This window comes from Bubalus kerabau, chromosome 20 (assembly GCF_029407905.1).
Source record: "Bubalus kerabau isolate K-KA32 ecotype Philippines breed swamp buffalo chromosome 20, PCC_UOA_SB_1v2, whole genome shotgun sequence".
Lineage (NCBI taxonomy): Eukaryota > Metazoa > Chordata > Mammalia > Artiodactyla > Bovidae > Bubalus > Bubalus kerabau.
The window spans coordinates 4,431,427-4,451,371 of record NC_073643.1 but is presented as its reverse complement, the minus strand read 5'-3'; the positions used below and the strand labels follow the sequence as shown (position 1 = coordinate 4,451,371).

The following is a 19,945-nucleotide window of genomic DNA, read 5'->3' as shown; positions in this document are numbered from 1 at the left end:
CTGAGCAATCATCTAAAATAAAATGACGCCAGATACCTTGCCCTCTGGCTCCACACCTCCTTTTCCAGAATGCCTATAAAATATATTTAAATATTTAAAACAAGGATTTTACACATTAGAAAGTGACTTTTCCAAGCAGTTTACAAGAAACCGCTAAGTCCTGTGCTTGGGGTTCTAAGAGCCTTCAGAATAGGAAAGGGAGACGTCAGCATAGCCGAGCAGCGGCTGAGGACAGCACCAACTCACCCCATCTCCCAAATGAGACGCACACGAGAGAGGCCGTCAGCCTCCCCAAGCAGGAGAACCCGTGAGTATCACTAGCAGTGACAGGGGGAGGACTTAGTGACAAAGCCAGAGAAACGCTAAGTGAGTCAATCTGGTTCATGCCGCACATGCTAGCTACATGCTCCCCGTTTGGTCCCCCGCCCCCGCCCCAGCCTCTGAAGTTAAAAGATCTATTCATGAACACACGCCCATCAGAGCAGCCAACTAAGGCACCATGTTTCTGCACATCCCCTGATACGAAGCAGGATCAACGCTGTAAACAACACAAGCAACGCGAGCAGCACACCAGCCTGCGGCACCTTCCCATGCTTGCCGGCGGCTTCACAGTCTGCTCTGCGGGCCAGGGTGGGCCAGTGGTGACCACTCACCGCCTCCCACGAGGGGCCAGGAAAGGACCTTGTTCTCAACTCCTCGGGTGGAAACGGCCAGAGAAGGAAGGACTTAGACGTCATTAACCCAAACCCTAGTAAGTAAGTAAGTGTTAGTCACTCAGTCATGCCCGACTCTTTGTGACCCCATGGACTGCAGCCCACCAGGCTCCTCTGTCCATGAGATTTTCCAGGCAAGGATACTGGAGTGGGTTGCCATTTCCTTCTCCAGGGCATCTTCCCAACCCAGGGATCGAACCCTGTCTCCTGCACTGCAGGCAGATTCTTTACCGAGTGAGCTACAAGGGAAGCCCAACCCAAAGCCTAGACCCTTCCTCAATTCAGAAAGTCCTAATTCACCTCAGTGTGCAAACCCTGTGGGAACAGAAACACCTTACGGAACAAGGGAGCCAGTTCCGTCGTGGGGGAGGGGGTAATGTGGGGTGAGGGGATGTGTGTGCACGTAGGTGTGTGTGCGCATGTGCTGAGGGGCGTGGGGGAGGTTTGAGACTGGAAGAAACCAGAGTTCAGGCTCCTGCCAACCCCCGTCAAACCCCGCTGGCAGTAACAGTCCTGCTGTGCCTCCCCCTGGTGAGAACCAGCATGAGCGTGGCTCCCTCCTCCTTGCCGGATGCGGTTTCCAGACTGTGGACAAAACCTGCTCACCCTCTTTCTAATCTGCTGGTCTGTCAACTTTTCTTATGTATCGGACACCTTGCTTTGCTCCAAAAGAGGAGTTGACACAGTTTGGCATTTCCCTTCAAGAGACAGCATTCGAAAAGACAGTTATGTTCTTCATATCCAAACACAGGGGACAATTCAAATACAAACATAACTATGACTACTCCTTTCTTATAACAAAAGTCATTTGTAGAGAATCATTAAGAGAATGGCGTATCACAAGCCATTCCTCATCCTGTCTTCTCTTAGCTGAAGCAAAAAATATCTTTATGTAAGTAAAAAAAAGCTTTGGCACCCTTCAAAGCCACTTAGCAGCTTTCTTTTAATCTAACAGAGTCACACCAACAGCCTAAATAGAAATACTAAACCACAAAGCTCTATCCGGCCACTAAAGAAAGTGCACAATTGGGGACGATCTCCAAGACTCAAAGTGAAAACAGCAAGGACACACGTATACACACACACACACACCTATACAGACAGTACAGAAGGGCTGGGCGTGGGGGGGGACCGGGAAGGGACGGGTGGCCGTCATGGTCTCAGGAGAAAACCTGGAGTCTGCGGGGGGAACGGAAGAAGCAGGTTTCTATTGTGTTGTGGCAGTCTGTCCCTGTGCCAACCTTACAAAATGCAATTTTAAAAAAGGAAAGTGAATAAAGTAATACCTTTGTGCGGAGGAGGGGGAGAGAGGCGGTCTGGCTTTGAAGCAGAGTGAGAGGTCATCTCTCTCAATTTTTTTTTTTTAAACAATCCTCTTCCATTTCCTCAAAACTGCCCGTTAGTGACAAAGGGCAGGGACCTGTCTTTCTTGCAACAGAACACCCCACTCTTCACAGTCAATGGACACTTCTGCCTGGATGGCTTCATTTCATTAAATGCTGACTGTTCTCAAATAAAAATGTGGGCATTCCTTTTCACAAATTACAGAGCTGCAGAGATCCTACGATTCCCACCCCACCAATGCCACGTGGAGCCCTAACCCAAGGTAAAAAGACACCGTCAAAACCCACACTCCTGGCTTTCTTTTAATTTAACACGGTCACACCAACTGCCAAAATGCAAGAAACCCAACACTGATAACGCGTGCTCCCTTGCTCATAAACTGGTCCCAATTCTCGGTTTTAAAGAGGAAAAAAAAAAAGAGAACAGAAGACATGTGATGCTAAATTTAATTAGACATTTAATAAGTGTAGTGTCCCTAGTTAACAAGGCAAATCCATCCTTTCCGTTCAGGCTGCAGGTTATTTAAAGACTTTACAATTTTACTACTTAAGGGCAAGTCCTATGGAGGTGTTATCTCACCATTTATATTTTCACAACACTTATGATATTGCTATCACACTCTTAAAATAAATAAAAAGCCATGCCGTGTGGTGGACCAATATAATGCTACATACTCTATTTCTGGAAATAAACATTAAAATCATTCTGTATTGTTCACTTGATTCTTGCAGTGTTGAATATTAGAAAAAAAGTAAAACTAATTTTTTTAAGTCCCAGGTATACTTGAAAAACAGAGGTTTTATCACTTGGCTTTTAAAATTAGGTACTAGAAAATATATCACTAGAAAATTCTGACCACAATAGCATTTTATGACAAAATTATTATGCTTTTAATTTTCTATTAAATTGTGGTTTATTAGCTTGCTACTTTAAAGATTAGACTGGGTACAGAATGAATTTAGTGGTGCATTTAATGAGACAAGAAAGATGAACATGAAAAGATGATTTTACATGGTGGCACATAGGCTATTTGATAATTCTAACATAGTACAAAAGAAAGCTTCTCTCTAGATTGACCATGGTTCACTTAACATCACTGAATATCTAATACCTCCAACTCAATTAATTCTCACCTGATTAAGATCAGACTGATATTCAAACTAAATCATCTCTCCAGTCAAGTAGAAATCAATATTTCTTATTTTACTTTTAAATTACAATAGAAAATAAAATGCACACGTCTTCAATATGCCAAGAGTAGCTTTTCCATTCTAGTCTACCATGGTGGGGATGACACAGTTGATTAAAGAATTATTCTAATTTGAGCACCAATATGTAGTCAGAATCTGATTAATCTGAACACAGAGATGGAATAAAGTAATTAAATATATCTTATACAGGGCAAATAGAAAATTGACATAAAATAAACTTGACTTCTTTAAAACAAACTTCACTATTTATCAGCTCAAGTAGTTAGGAATGTGCTTTATTACAGACTGACTGCTCTTGGAGGGGTCTTGTTTCAGGCGCAGATATTTACGAGGTAGCCAAAGAAAAGAAACAGTTCTGTTCAGGTCATCCTCCTTCTGTGATCACCACTGCACAAAGCATGCACACACCCAGAAACAACCAAATCACCGTTTGACTCTTCCCAAAAAGCTGGACGTGCCGAGCAAGATAAAAATTAGTGAATCCTAAAGTGATAAAACGCTTACACCCGTGTAACCTACACTTCTGAAGAGAAGATGAGACACATCTCCCTCCCTTCGCACTCCTGAGCGCTCTTCAGATCCAAGCCGGAGACGGGCAAGTCCAACTATTCACTGGGTCAACTGAGCAGGAGTATTGTCTGTCTTGTTAGCAAACTCAACTCATGAAAATGACAGAAAAAGGTCAAATTTTAAACAATACATTTAAGAAAGCAAAATCACTGTTAAATATACTAATTATTAGAACTGAAAATAGTAATAAAATTTAGAGTATTTAATGCATGCCAAATATTGCTCATTATATATATTATGTATTATATATAGTATGTAAAATAGTCTATTGTAAAGATGTATTTTACATAAAATATATGAAGCATTTATTTATTATCTATTATTTTTAAACCTCACAATAGAGGTTATTCCTATATACTGAATAATTCATAGGTGTTACTTACCTTAGGTGCACATTTTCTCATGTCTTACCTATCATGTCCCAGAAAAGAATGTGAAGAACCAAAAAATTAAGCAAATTAACCTAGAAATGTAGATTTCCAAAATTCATATCCCATGAGAAACAGCCAAAGAAGTTACTTAGAGACCCAAACTAGGGGCATGAAACCCAGAATTTATAAGATATGCCACTCTCCAGAAACTTGTAGAATTTGAAGCTGGGGTTACCTATGTGACATGAAGTCGGGCTATTTGCACCTCAGACTCAAAGAATATTCTTGACTTTCGTGGAAGACTCTTTCCTATTTTTCTTGAACCATACAGACATCTGTTAGATTTTCTTATAACTGAAACGTATTTTCAGAGAAATAACTGTCTAATATAAGCATTATGTACATATTATGTAGTATACATGTATAAATACTTATACTATAAAATATTTCACATGCATGTAAGAATCACAGTGCAAGCACTGAGATACTGAGCCAGTGCACACGCCCCATGTTTACAGGTGGAGCTGCTGCTTTATCCCAGATACTGTCTGCCCTGCAGGAATAGAAAGAGCATTGCCAGACCCACGGATTCATGCTTCTTTTTAAGCTGGAATTTTTGTTTTATGTAAAATGTCACAATTTTAAGTAGCTCATTTAACTTTGTTTCTAGGACACCATGCAGAGGAAACACGAAACACACAGCACCTGCGCCTGAACAGTGGCTTCTGGCTGAAGGCGGACGGTCTATGTCACCGGCTTCATGGCTCTCATGGACAGGTCAGAGTAATACGCACATGTGGCAATCCCCTTGAGTCCTACCATCACTCACTGAACAACCACTAAAGCAGAAGCCTCCTACAGATGCCAAATTAGCATCACCGCCCTAGAAGCAGAGGAATGCAATGGGGGTGTTCCCATCTCTAACTCCTCGACCTCCTACTCCACAGGCCTCAGCCTTTTCACAGTCCTACAAGGCTGGGATGGATGGAGAATATTCCTTCTGGGAATCAACGACAGGGCATCAAAATGCACTCTTCGCCAAGCCTACGTTTCCTTCAAGTCGTCACTGGGTGGATACCGTGTGGGCTAACCTCCCTGACCATGAGCTCCAAGACGCACCCGAGTTAAGAGGGGTGCTTCACTCAGAGGGATGCTGCTTTACGACATAAATAAAAAGGTTCTTTTCCTCCTCTGTGACACTGTGTGTGTGTGCTCAGTTGCTCAGTCATGTCAGCTCTGCAGCCCATGGGCTACAGCCCACCAGGCTCTCTGTCCATGGGATTTCCCAGTCAAGAATACTAGAGTGGGTAGCCATTTCCTATTCCAGGCGATCGATATGTCTCCTGCATCTCCTGCCTTGACAGGCAGATTCTTTACCACTGCACCACTCCATCCCACGTCTATGACATTATCAGGCGTTTAGTGACCTTAAAAGCAGTGTGTGTGCTGCCCTCCTGAAGCTTCCAATGGAGCAGCACAGCAAGGACACAAAGGACGGAGCAGCAGTTACGGAAAAACCCAGCGAGCATCACCAGGCGGCAGTGCCACCCGGGGGCAGGTGTGCAGACTTCAGGGAGTGCCAGGGCTCCCCGTGCCACAGAGAGGGAGCGGGCAGGCGTGCAGACTTCAGGGAGTGCTGGGGCTCCCCGTGCCACAGAGAGGGAGCGGGCAGGGAAAGGACCGGCCCCGCGTGTGCAGAGAGAGATGCAGAGTCCCAGGAAACGAAAAACTACATTCTTTACCTTTCCTCTCCTACTAAATTGTCTATTAGTCAGTCTGTGAGTACAATTGCTCAAGTGAATAATTATCTAAAATACTTCTAATAATTTTACATTTTCAGAATCCAATATAATACTGTTTGTTATACTCATGCATAATATGAGTGGTAAAATTTAACAAGTCAAACACATCAGGCTTGGTCTTAAGAAGCCACTTTACAGAAAACAATGCTAAATAAGAATTTTACTTCTGACCTGTACCTTATTAGTAACTTTCATTAAAATAATAAAAATCAATAATAAAAATTAAATTAAAATATAAAATATTCTAAGTATAAAAATAAAAAAGGATTTGGAAATTTTCTGTCATAGGAAAGAGAAGAAAGTAAATAGCTGTCACAGAGTCACATTCGTTAGACTCCACAAAGAATATTTTTAATTTTAAAATAGAATGTCAACAGGGTTGATTGAAATAAAGAGAAATAAATTAATGCTAAATAATTACTAAGGAAGTTTTGTTTATGGAAATGAATAATTCAGTGTTTTACAAAGTAAATTCAAACAGCAGCTGCTTTGCTAACATTAAGCTAAAAAGAGCTTTCTCAAAATGTACAAACTTTACAACTAGAAAATCATCATATTTTTAAATGTCAGAGTTATTTCCTGGGTCTTCTGGTTCTAGTGTAAAATATTACATGGTTTCAAAGGTAATCGACCAACCATTTAAAGGAGTCTCCACGTTACATTTTTCATGGGGCATATCTGTCACATTCTAGCTAACTGAATATGTGCATAATTCCTGGCCTGTTAAATCCTAGAACAGCTGGGGGAGATAGGAATTCAGATTTCTAACAATCTGTTCCCAATCCACTTGGTCCTGAGTGATTCAGATCTCAAAATTAATCAATGGCTGCCTTTCACTCCACTGCAGTTTCATTTCTGTCTCCCAACTACTGCCTCTCTTCCTCCTTCAAAAAGAAATGAATCCAAACTTTAAAAAACATACACACTTGAGAGGAACTGCACAAATTATAAATTAAGTACATTTTTACTAACTAAGGTATCCATAGTTTTTCTAAGAATCAGTTTCTCAAAACAGCAGCTAATGCACAAACCCGAAAAATACTCTCAAAGATCAATTTGAAATGAAAACAAAACATCTCCAAACAGTCACATAAGACAAAGGGAAAACTGGGTACTACTTAATAAAAAAGTTTCTTGGTTTATCTATTGCCCAATGCAAATTGCAATCTGAACCCCTTTAATGGATCCTGAAAATTTAGCAGATGGCAAATAACACTGGTTTTTAAAAATCAAAGAAGAATAGCAGATATGCATTTCATCTATATAAACACATACATACACACAAAAGTGCCTATTTATTTATGTAGACACTGGGTTGACTTTAAACTACATTTCTTACGTTAAGCCTGAAGAAAACAATTTTTGAAAGCCACTGGCCTAGTGCATACTAATTCTTATCCTCCACAACAGTAGGAAAACAACTGAAACATATTCCAACTTCATTCTTCTGTTAAATACCTAACATTTCTATATGTACCTACTCTAGGCACTTGGAATAAGTGAGCAAAACAAACCAGGCTCCCTGTCCTCAAAAGAACCAGACAAGAAATACAATATTGTAAGGTGGGTCAGAATGTGGGCACAATTATAGGAAAAAAGCAGAGAGAGGTAAGGGGATTACGAGAGGGTAGACGCAGTGGGTCCTATTTTTTGCAGGGCTGCTGAGGTTGGACCTGCTGAGAATGTGGAGGGAAAACTTGAAGTAAGGAATCAATAATATCATTTGTATACACAATGGTAGCATAATACAAATACTTTAGTTTCTTTTTCTTTTTTAATGTAATTTTTACTTTTTGATGAGAATACCAGACTACCTGACCCGCCTCCTGAGAAATGTGTATGCAGGTCAAGAAGCAACAATTAGAACTGGACATGGAACAACAGACTGGTTCCAAATTGGGAAAGGAGTACGTCAAGGCTGTATATTGTCACCCCGCTTATTTAACTTTTATGCAAAGTACATCATGAGAAATGCTAGACTGGATGAAGCACAAGCTGGAATCAAGACTGCCAGGAGAAATATCAATAACCTCAGATATGCAGATGACACCACCCATATGGCAGAAAGCAAAGAAAAACTGAAGAGCCTCTTGATGAAAGTGAAAAAGTTGGCTTATGGGCATACACACTGAGGAAACCAGAATTGAAAGACATGTGTACCCCAATGTTCATCGCAGCACTGTTTATAATAGCTAGGACATGGAAGCAACCTGGATGTCCATCAGCAGATGAATGGATAAGAAAGCGGTGGTACATATACACAATGGAGTATTACTCAGCCATTAAGAAGAATACATTTGACTCAGTTCTAATGAGGTGGATGAAACTGGAGCCTATTATACAGAGTGAAGTAAACCAGAAAGAAAAACACCAATACAGTATACTAACGCATATATATATGGAATTTAGAAAGATGGTAACAATAACCCTGTATACGAGACAGCAAAAGAGACACTGATGTACAGAACAGTCTTTTGGACTCTGTGGGAGAGGGAGAAGGTGGGATGATTTGGGAGAATGGCATTGAAATATGTATAATATCATATATGAAACGAGTCGCCAGTCCAGGTTCGATGCACGATACTGGATGCTTGGGGCTGGTGCACTGGGACAACCCAGAGGGATGGTATGGGGAGGGAAGAGGGAGGAGGGTTCAGGATGGGGAACACATGTATACCTGTGGCAGATTCATTTTGATATATGGCAAAACCAATACAATACTGTAAAGTTAAATAAAATAAAATTAAAAAAAATATAAATAGAATAAAATAAAAAAAAAAAAAAACAAAAAAAACTCAACATTTAGAAAACTAAGATCATGGCATCTGGTCCCACCACTTCATGGCAAATAGATGGGGAAACAATGAAAATAGTGACAGACTTTATTTTTGGGGCTCCAAAATCACTGCAGATGGTGACTGCAGCCATGAAATTAAAAGAAGCTTGCTACTTGGAAGAAAAGCTATGACCAACCTAGACAACTTATTAAAAAGTAGAGACGTTACTTTGCCAAGAAAGGTCCATCTAGTCAAGCTATGGTTTTTCCAGTGGTCATGTATGGATGTGAGAGTTGGACTGTAAAGAAAGCTGAGGGCTGAAGAATTGATGCTTTTAAACTGTGGTGGAGAAAATTCTTGAGAGTCCCTTGGACAGCAAGGAGATCCAAGCAGTCCCTCCTAAAGGAAATCAATCTTGAATTCATTGGAAGGACTGATGCTGAAGCTGAAAACTCCAATACTTTGCCCACCTGATTCAAAGAACCAATTCATTTGAAGAGACCCTGATGCTGGGGAAGACTGAAGGCAGAGGAGAAGGGGACGACAGACGATGAGATGATTGGATGGCATCACTGACTTGATGGACATGAGTTTGAATAAACTCCAGGAGTTGGTGATGGACAGGGAAGCCTGGTGTGCTGCAGTCCATGAGGTCGCAAAGAGTCAGACACAGCTGAGCAACTGAACTGAACTGATTTTTTGTCCACGCCTCAAGGCATGTGAGATCTTAGTTTCCCAAACAAGAATCGACCCCACACCCCCAGGAGTGGAAGTGCAAAGTCTTAACCCCTGGACCACCAGGGAAGTCCCAGACATTTTAGTTTGTGATTCTACACCTAAGAGATCCAAAAAATATAAGGAAAATGGGACATGAGGAAAGTTCATTTTCCTCATGGGATATGAGGAAAATGGGACATTAACTTTTCCTCATGTCCCATTTCCCTGAGCGACTGAACTGGAACTGGAATACTTGATGAGGCTCTCAAAATTGTAGTGCCAGTTCTATAACTTTTTTGATGGAATTCATTTGTGTAACTACCCCATCGACAGGAACCACTCACAGGCCATACGTCATGTTATGGTAAACAGAGGGCCCTGGAGCAGCCCTTTCTACATCACTGTCCATGACTATCATGAAGGTAAAAAAAAAAAAAAAAATCACTAACCTTACATTTTAACCCATTTTTTAAAAAAAGATGTTGGCAACAATATTTTATTTCATTTCAGGAAAATTGGAATTATTTTGTTATTTTAGATATAACAGAATTTATTTAATCTACTTATACAGACATATGGGCATATGTCTGTTTGGACATTTAGATTGCTCACAATCTTCGTTATTAAAAACAGTGTGGCAATAAGTACTTTTGTACACACATACTTTAACCCCTTATCAAAATAAGTTCTTAAAAAAATAATTATCCTCTTCCCTTATTTGAAATCAATACAGTTCAAATTTAATCACACAGCAAAATATCTTAGGAAGGTCTTAGGAAGAAAATAAACATGGACTTTACAGGACTCAAAACAAGATTGTGAGTTAAAAAAAATACTTTGGGGACTTCCCTGGCGGTCCCATGGTTAAGACTCCACCTTCCAATTTAGAGGGTATGGGTTTGCTTCCCAGTCAGCTAAGATCCCGCAGCCAACAACAACAACAACAAAAATATAAACAACAGAAAAAATATTGTAACAAATTCAATACTTTAAAAATGGTCCACATTAAAAAAAATCTAAAAATATATATTAAAAAAAATAAGAATACTTTGAAAACATGTATGTTTTGCTGTAATGTAATTAGAAACCTAAGACTGAAAAGCTTCTGCTGAACACTGGGTCTCTTCCTGGATATCTCACAACCAGTGGCCTCAGACCAAGGCATCCAGGTTCTCTGCTTCTGGCAAATCCTCTGCAACCAGACTTTCCCTGGCATCATCAGGCTTCTCCTCAGCAATCTCTTCAATCACCAAGTCCTGCTAAGGTCGCCTTTGATTAAAGGTGAAATTTCTCAGGAATAAATACAAATTTCTGCATTTATTACATTAAAAAAAAAACAACAAATTTTAGAAGAGAATGACTATAAAGCCAATGTACGACAAGACGTCAGTGTCACGATCGCGGTGGCAGCTCAGGGACTCTGTGCTCTTGTCTGAGATGGGTCTGGACAAATCGTCGCGTTCCTAGAGAAAGGGAGCAGGAACCTGGGAGGTCAGAAACCACAAGGGATGCACAAGCCATGCTATGGTCTAGCTACATCTTGGAAAACCACCTGGGGTATGCATGCTCAATCATCTCAGGCATGTCTGACTCTTTGCAACCCTTTGGACGTAGCCCACCAGGCTCCTCTGTCCATGGGATTCTCCAGGCAAGAGGACTGGAGTGGGCTGCCATGCCTTCCTCCAGGGGATTTTCCAGACACAGAGATGAAACCCACATCTCCTGCACTGTAGATGGATTCTTCACCACTGAACCACCGGGGAAACCAATGGGAAACAGAAAATATTTAAATTTAGCCAGAGCTGAAGCTCAAGAAAGAGAAAGAGACCATGACAAGCAAGGCAGACTAAAGTGACATCTTGCGTGTGTGTGTGTTAAGTCACTTCAGTCATGTCTGACTCTTTGCGACCCCATGGACTGTAGCCCGCCAGGCTCTTCTATCCATGGGATACTCTAGGCAAGAATATTGGAGGGGGTTGCATTTCCTCCTCCAGGAGATCTTCCCGACTCAGGAATCGAGCCCACATCTCTTACATCTCCTGTGCTGGCAGGCGTGTTCCTTACCACTAGAGCCACCGGGAAGTTCCACGGACATCCTGGAAGATGCTGAACCTAAGAGTATAGCATGGACCCTAGAAGCAGCGAGAATGACATGGACCAGACTGTGCACCTCAGCAAGCTCTCCCAAGCAGTTACACTCAGGGTGAAGTTAGGAAAGGGGAAGGAAAGGAAATCTTCCAGACAGGGAAAGCCAGTCTACACACTAAGAAAACAATTCAAGCAACAGATACTGAGGACGGTCCTGGGTAAAAATGGCAGGGTATTTCAAGCTCACGTGAAGTCTCTAAATCTACCTCTTGAATCTATAGCAAGGAGAATGGTGCTGGGAGAACTCACTCAAGAGCCCAGAGAGCTGGTTTGTAGCAACACCTATTCCCTGGGCGAGTGTATTCTGCCTCTGCTGCCTTCCAGGAGTTCTCAACCAGGAGGAGTATGAACTCCTGCTCTGCTTGTTCAGAAAAATAAACGAAAAGGAGTTTAAGAAAAGGAAACATTGGCTAGCTCTCACAACACACACAAAAAAAGGTGTATCTCTGGTCTTATACCCTAAGCTTTACAAAGGAGCAGTAAGGAAAGAAAGAGAAGATTCTGACAAAGCTCAGCTCAGATCCCATTCTTGCTCCATCCCTAGAACCCTGGAGTCACAGAGAAAGAGCTGAGAAAGTCCTGGAATCTCCACTGCCAGCCTCTTAACCTCGAGAGCAGCAGACAAGGCACATACATACAGAAATCCTAAGGAAAAAGCAAAAGCAAAATAAAGCATCTAGAACAAAAGCCTCCAGCCCCTGCAGAGGACCCAACAGGGGAAGAAGACCCCCAGGGCTGCTGCTCCCCACCCAAGCTCCAAACTTAACAGAGCGGGGAACCCAAAGGCCACCCCACGGGGAAGAGGACGCGGCCCTGAAAGCTATTTAACAGAAACCAGGCACTGCCCGGCCTTCCTCCAGGCTCCCACAAGGGATGAGAGACCTCAGAAAATGGTGGCAAGAGTGTTAGGATTAACCCACAACTTCTCAGAGAAGCAGCAGGGCAACTCTGCAAACACGCCCGAAGAAAAAGAAGATTCATCTCAGATGTCAAACTACATAAGAACTTCACAAAAACCTAAGTTCAAGAAAGCCAGACTTCAAGGAATGGCTGATAAAAGAGCGAGATGAAGGAGGAGATAAAAATATAAACTGAAGACCAAGACAAATCCATTACAGTGCTAATAAATAATAGAGTAGACACAGCTAAAATTCAAGTGGGGGATTTTAATAGAAATGACTTGGGATAATCATGGTAAATTCAGAGGAAAACCAAAAAGGTCCCATTGAGGTAGAGAAGGCCAAGGTGTGGCAGGAGGTTACTGCAGGAGGCAGGTTCTAAGGAGGCCTGGATAGATGCCAGCCCCCTGGGGCCCAGGCCTGGAGGGCAGGCTGAACCAGCCACCCCCTTCAGGGTAGAGGGCGCGCCCTGAGAAAGGATCAGGACTCCTCCCCTGTGCGCACACACAGCTGCCTTCCCAGCTCACGTGCTTTGAGGAAAACCACCCGTGGGAGTGGCTCTCGCGACCAGGAAGGAGGCGAGCAGGTGGGGCGCTGTTGGCAGACCACCGGTTGAGGCCACAGGTGAGCTGAGACCCCTGCCGCCTGTGAGCAACTGAGGCAGCTGTGTGCAGCGCTGACCCGCAGACACTGTGAGATGACCAGTGTGCGAAGCTGGGGGCACCCGGTTTGGGGTAATTTGTGACGCAGCCAAAATGACACCAAGAGTTAATCCCATGTCCAAGTTCCCAGGATGACTGGCATCTTTGAGCAGAGAATTCAAAACAGGCAAAGAAAAAAGACATTTTCAATGACAATTTAAGAAACGTTTTCTGAGATGAAGAACTGAATCTACAAATAAATGGACATAGTATAGAAAGAACTGATACAGACTAATCAACACCCAAGATGCCAAACACAGGGATAAAGGAAGAATGTTTCTACTATCCAAGCAGAAAAATCGCATCATCTGCGCAAGGTGGGTGCGAGGTGAGGAGGGGATGAACGTCAGGCTGGCCTCTGCCTTCCCAGAGCAACATCCAGGTTCACAAATCACGAATGCAACACGTCCCAAGTTCTGAGGGAAAGAACACCATAATTTTATACCCACCCTCTATCTCACACATGCGCAGGGCAACAAGCGGTCACTTCCAAACATGACAGAGAGTAAGGGTTCTAGGGTCCAAAGAGTCTTCTCAAATAAGCTACGTGACAATGAAATCTAGCCCATGAAACAATGGATAGAACAAAAAATGGAATAAGGAGATGTGGTGAGCACTGAATTTTTCAGTTATAGAAAACAAGTATTATACATTGTGACCATGTGGAAATACAACTGACAAAAACTGGGACCCTAGGAGACAGGATGTGCAGGAGTACAATATTTTCAACACTGTGCCAAACTAGATCGTGACATTTAAAAAAAACCAATGACTCAAGTTTATTAATGGCTTTTATATGATCTTAAGATTTGAGGCAAACTTAGAAGTAATACACTTTTTAATCAAAAATTTTACCTGAATGTCAGCAAATCTTTCAGTTTAGTTTAGTTCTAAATTTTACTTTAGAACTTTAAAGTAAACTTTAAAGTAAAGTTCTAAACTTTACTTTAGGTTTACTAAATTCAGTTTTAAAATATGATGTATTTTAAGTAATACCTTAATCACAGAGAGATCTGTATGTGTGAATGTTGACATTCAGGATAATTTTGTGGAAGGGATTTCATATTTTCTATATTTCTTATATAAATTTATATAACTCATAATTTTATATAATTATATGAATTTTATAGTTTTATATAGTATTTATAATTTTTATTTCAAGAATGGTGTTTTCTAAAAAACTAACAATCAGATATAGGAGGGCATAAATAATAAAAGTCTGAATTGGGGCAGAGGTATCAAAAATGGAAGGTCTCATATATAGTTGGAAAGATTCCTGGACTGGGACCAGTAACCTCAAAACATCCATCTAATACAAATTTCTAAGATCCCAGAATTCCCCTAAATAAAACTTACCTGCAGGGAAATCCCTGTTTTCTATTATATTAGGTCTAGGCTTTTTTTGCTAGGCTTTCAAGAAGCACCAAAACAAGGTCCTAAACTAGTCTTATAATTAGGCTTATTTTTAGGCTAATTTCTATTCACTGTACCACAGATAACTTGCATTATATTCAGCTTTCATGTTCTAACTCCTATTCGGGATATCTTCTAAATAGGTAATTGAGATGTTGCCCATTTTTAGGCTATTTCTTCCCTAATTATTGATAACATAAATGCATTTTTTTTTAAGTTAATCTAAATCTAACCTAGCTAAAAAGTCTATCTGATGCATAAAATTCTTCCTAAGCTCTTGGAATTTAACTAAAATACTCTTTCAGAATTCCTACAGCATTCATAGACTTTTCCATATAAAAACTAAACTCTAATACTACTTTGTAAATTATAGTCAACTAAAAAAAACAAAACTTATCAAGCTAAAATATAAAAACCAAAATATTAAGTTAAATACAATCTGTTAAAAATCTTTAAGAAAGTTTCAAAAAATTATTTTAATTAAAAAAATTTTAAATAAATCTGATTCTGATAAATCTGATTTTAAGTATGTTCTTAAATCTTTGCTATTTCATATTAGAACTTAAGAAGATAATTTTATGCATTTATATAGAATGCTATAGTTTACAAATTATTTTAATGCCCATTTTAAAATTTACTTCCAAAAATAATTTTATAATGATAATTATCTTCAAAAAGGCTGAGTACATTCAAAAACTAGAAACTATAAAAACCAAAAATTATTTACCAAAAAAATTGTGTCAGCAAGAGACAATTTATGAAACTTCATAGATTTATCACAGAAACATATTTACCATAATCCTCTTTAATGACAACAAACTGTATCTCCACGTAAGAAGCTAAAGCTGTTGGATGTGTTTTTCTCTCAACCATGACTAAAATGTTTGTATTCCTTGTTTTAATATTCCAACATACTCAAATGGCTTGTAGTTCTATACTTCCCCCTTTATAGTAATTATAAAATCTAAAATTATTTTTAGTTGGCTCCTGGAACAAGACCTAAAATTCTGTTAATAAACACTTCATTTACAGTAATGGGAAAGAGCAGAGAAAGTCAATGTAAAGATGAACACATTTTAACAACATTCTTAAGAACAGGATTTACATATATTTCCACCACAAGATGGAGATAAAGGAGATATATTTACATATTTCAAATATATATAATTTTTACTATAACAGTTGATATCATTTAGCTTGTGATCAGAAATACAGGCTGATCTTTAAATATATAGATATGTAAAACTATTTCATATGTGATGAGTTTCAATTACAGTTATTTCCAAAATATTCTTTTGCTAAAAGAGAAGAAAATACAAAAGCATATAATGTTTACATATTTCAATTCATTTTACACAGGAAACTACCAGTATTAAGATGTTTTTAAAAATACACTGACAAGGATGATTCATATGTCTATACCACTGCTGTCCGAAAAAACGTTCTGCAGTGGTAGAGACGGTTAGTGACTGGATTACCCAGCATGGCAGCCACAGGCCACATGGAGCCAGTGAGCACTGCAAGTTTGGGCAGTGCTAGGAAAAATGAAGTCGCTTCTGTGGCCAGTGCCTACCAAACTAAACAGCACAAATCTACACCATATATATCAAAATCCAATGAGTTTCAAGTATTAAAGCACTTAAATAAAACCTGAACTTAAAAAGAAAAAAGTGATGATAAAAAACAGGTTCTGACAATTAATAATCAAGGTTTTTCCATAACCATGAGAAAAAGAATGGAAAAGCTCCATACAACTACAGAAGTGAAAATATAAATTAAAAGGAGTATTACTCAGCCATTAAAAAGAATACATTTGAATCAGTTCTAATGAGGTGGATGAAACTGGAGCCTATTATACAGAGTGAAGTAAGCCAGAAAGAAAAACACCAATACAGTATACTAACGCATATATATGGAATTTAGAAAGATGGTAACAATAACCCTGTGTACGAGACAGCAAAAGAGACACTGATGTATAGAACAGTCTTATGGACTCTGTTGGAGAGGGAGAGGGTGGGAAGATTTGGGAGAATGGAATTGAAACATGTAAAATATCATGTATGAAACGAGTTGAGAGTCCAGGTTCGATGCATGATACTGGATGCTTGGGGCTGGTGCACTGGGATGACCCAGAGGGATGGTATGGGGAGGGAGGAGGGAGGAGGGTTCAGGATGGGGAACACATGTATACCTGTGGTGGATTCATTTTGATATTTGGCAAAACTAATACAATTATGTAAAGTTTAAAAATAAAATAAAATTAAAAAAAAAAGCAGTAAAGTTTTATAGCACCCCTCAAAGGGAATAACAAAGAGCATTATTAAAACACATGCACACACATACAATACATACTAATCTTTTAAAAATATGTCAATAACCATGTGAATTTTTACATTTGATATAGAAATGTGCTGAAACACACAAAACATTTAAATATCTGCACACGAACCCCATATTTGCCATTTACTCAAGTCCTGGTAGCTCAGCTGGTAAAGAATCCTCTTGCAATGCAAGAGACGCCAGTTCGATTTCTGGGTCAGGAAAATCTGCTGGAGAAGGGATAGGCTACCCACTCCAGTATTCCTGGGCTTCCCTGGTGGCTCAGATGGTGAAGAATCCACTTGCGATACAGGAGACCTGAGTTCAATATCTGAGTTGGGAAGATCCCATGGAAAAGGGAACAGCTACACACTCCAATATTTTGGCCTGGAGAATTCCATGGACAGAGGAGCCTGGCAGGCTACAGTCCATGGAGTCACAAAGGGCTGGACACAACTGAGCAACTTTCACTTTCAAGTCCAAGTTCAGTTAACATTTCCCATAATGGGAAAGAAATTGTTCCCTCTTACTAAACAGTAAGAAACTTCCCTGGTAGCTCGGCAGTAAGAATCCGCCTGCAACGCAGGAGTCGTGTGCAGGAGATGTGGGTTCGATCCTGGATCAGGAAGATCCCCTAGAGAAGGAAATGGCAGCCCACTCCAGTATACTTGCCTGGAGAATCCCATGGACAGAGGGACCTGGTGGGCTACAGTCTGTGGGGTCACAAAAGAGTTGGACATGACTTAGTGACTAAATGATGAAGAGCCTAATTCTATAATTACAAAGTAGAGCACTTTGTGTCAGAGACAGAGTCTGAAGAGAACAACTGGACCTTAAGTGATGCCAAGCTGAACACCATTCAGGCCAGAAGACCCAGTCCACAAAGATGCCACTAGAAACCCACCACCGCAGCCTGACTGCACTAAGATTCATGAGGAACCCACTTCGCTGAGGTCTCTGCTGGGTTTGAGCAGCAGAGGGGAGGCAGCTGACTGGCAAGTGCTAGTGAGGTGACACTGAGGTGACAGAGCAGCATCGGAAGAGAATTCATGGGTCGGATTCTTGAAAATACGTTGATGTTTGAATTAGTCTGGCACACATACTCTAACTGTAAAACCAACCAAGAAATCCCAAAAAGGATGTTCAATTAAACTTGTAGGTTTAAGCCTGTAGGTTACAAAATTGGGATGTTCTCATTTTTAATTACAAAGTCAGCTTGCTTTGACTGGTCACACCCCACAGAAAATGAACAGAGCTTCCCTGTTTGGCAGACGCCTCCCCCCAAGATCTCATTACCTTGTTTCCACACGTGCTGTGTTAAAACTGAACCCCTAGAGGGCAACTCAGCTTCATTTTTTATTTCATAATATACTTCAGTTCCTGACCAGTTTATAGATGCCATGACCTATTTCCTTAAACCTTGGAACTTTTCCTTTAAAACAAAAAGGAAATTGAAGAAAACAGAGATATTCCACCCACTGCTGAAAAATATCATTATGGAATATATTCTTGAACAGTGATAATTCAAAGATGAAGAATATGGTATATTCTTATTAGGCATCTTCCTGAACGACTCACATCATATATGGATATTTGAATATTAACACTCTCAGCAGGAACCATGCAGCAGATAGGAAAGACATACTTAACAAGTCTATTTAATATAAATGTTCTGCATAACTTTACATTCATTAAAGGGTATGTTAAAATGTATAGGGAAAAAAGGTGAAGAATCCAATCCAATGACAATTAACCCTAAAAAGGTCCCAGTATAACCCACTATAGGAAAACCAATGTTCCTTCAAGATCAAAAACATAAAGGCGTTTCCTGACTGCCGATCTAAGCTGACTCTGCACCAGTGAGGCAGAAGTCTTGATATTCAAATAGAGCCACTCAAAATATTGGCATGGAAAAAAAGAGTTATTGTATACCAATGTGAAAAGTATATTAGCTATCAAGGACACTAACCTATACACTTAACAGTGGTATCTTTGACTCAGCCTTTCTTTTATGAAACTCAAAAACGGGGCATATATGAGTCTAATATACACATATGATGAGAGTTAACATACAAACAGTACTCTTGCCTGGAAAATCCCATGGATGGAGGAGCCTGGTGGGCTGCAGTCCATGGGGTCACTAAGAGTCAGACACGACTGAGAGACTTCACTTTTCACTTTCATGCACTGGAGAAGGAAATGGCAACCCACTCCAGTGTTCTTGCCTCAAAAATCCCAGGGACGGGGGAGCCTGGTGGGCTGCCGTCTATGGGGTCTCACAGAGTCGAACACGACTGAAGTGACTTAGCAGCAGCAGCAACATAACAAAAATGAGCTGAGAATTTCCCTGGCTGATATGCAGGATTAGAGTAATAACTCGATGAGTCATGTATGTGTATGTTCTTTAATCCAAATTAAGATTTTTAAAGGACCAATTCTCATGCTTGTATATATACTCTATAATACATACTCGCTAACTAGAACAACACTGTAACTCCATCTGTAGACAGTTTTTGAGTGTAAATGTGTCGTGATGCAGGGCCTTCCTCTCAAACAGAGCATTGAGGGTGTCTCCTCAGCTCTGTGCACGGGGAGCACCACCAGGGTGGGGAGGACCGAGCACACAGGCACAGGCTGGGTAAGGACCACAGCTTCATGTCAGGGCAACTGTCTTCCCTAAAACTGTAAGCTAATCACTCACATGACATCATCCTGTGAACTCAGGGATCTAAGACGACCACAAATCAATCTCTGCTCATGGAGATTAGAGTCAAGATTTGAAATCTGACAATCAAAGGTCGTGCTGATGGAACACAGAGGAAAGACCACCGTGGAAGGGGAAGTTTGTGTGCCACAAGGGGAGCGATTTTCCTAACGGGAAAGAGGGAAAGGGGTAATTGTGTAATTTACAGGATAAAAGGGGGTTGAGAATAAAGACTGCAAACATGTACTTGGACTTA

General features: G+C 40.5%; 1 protein-coding gene and 1 long non-coding RNA gene across 2 annotated transcripts in view; one reads left to right on the top strand and one right to left on the bottom strand.

The window, feature by feature from the left end:
* CMC1 (C-X9-C motif containing 1) overlaps window positions 1-19,945 on the bottom strand; it is a 76,612-nt gene that overhangs the window by 16,841 nt on the left and 39,826 nt on the right. The gene's annotated exons all lie outside the window — the stretch shown is intronic.
* LOC129635092 (uncharacterized) lies at window positions 2,280-5,368 on the top strand. Its single transcript, XR_008706099.1, has 3 exons — window positions 2,280-2,319; window positions 4,880-4,986; window positions 5,157-5,368. It is a non-coding gene; the product is annotated as an uncharacterized LOC129635092 (long non-coding RNA).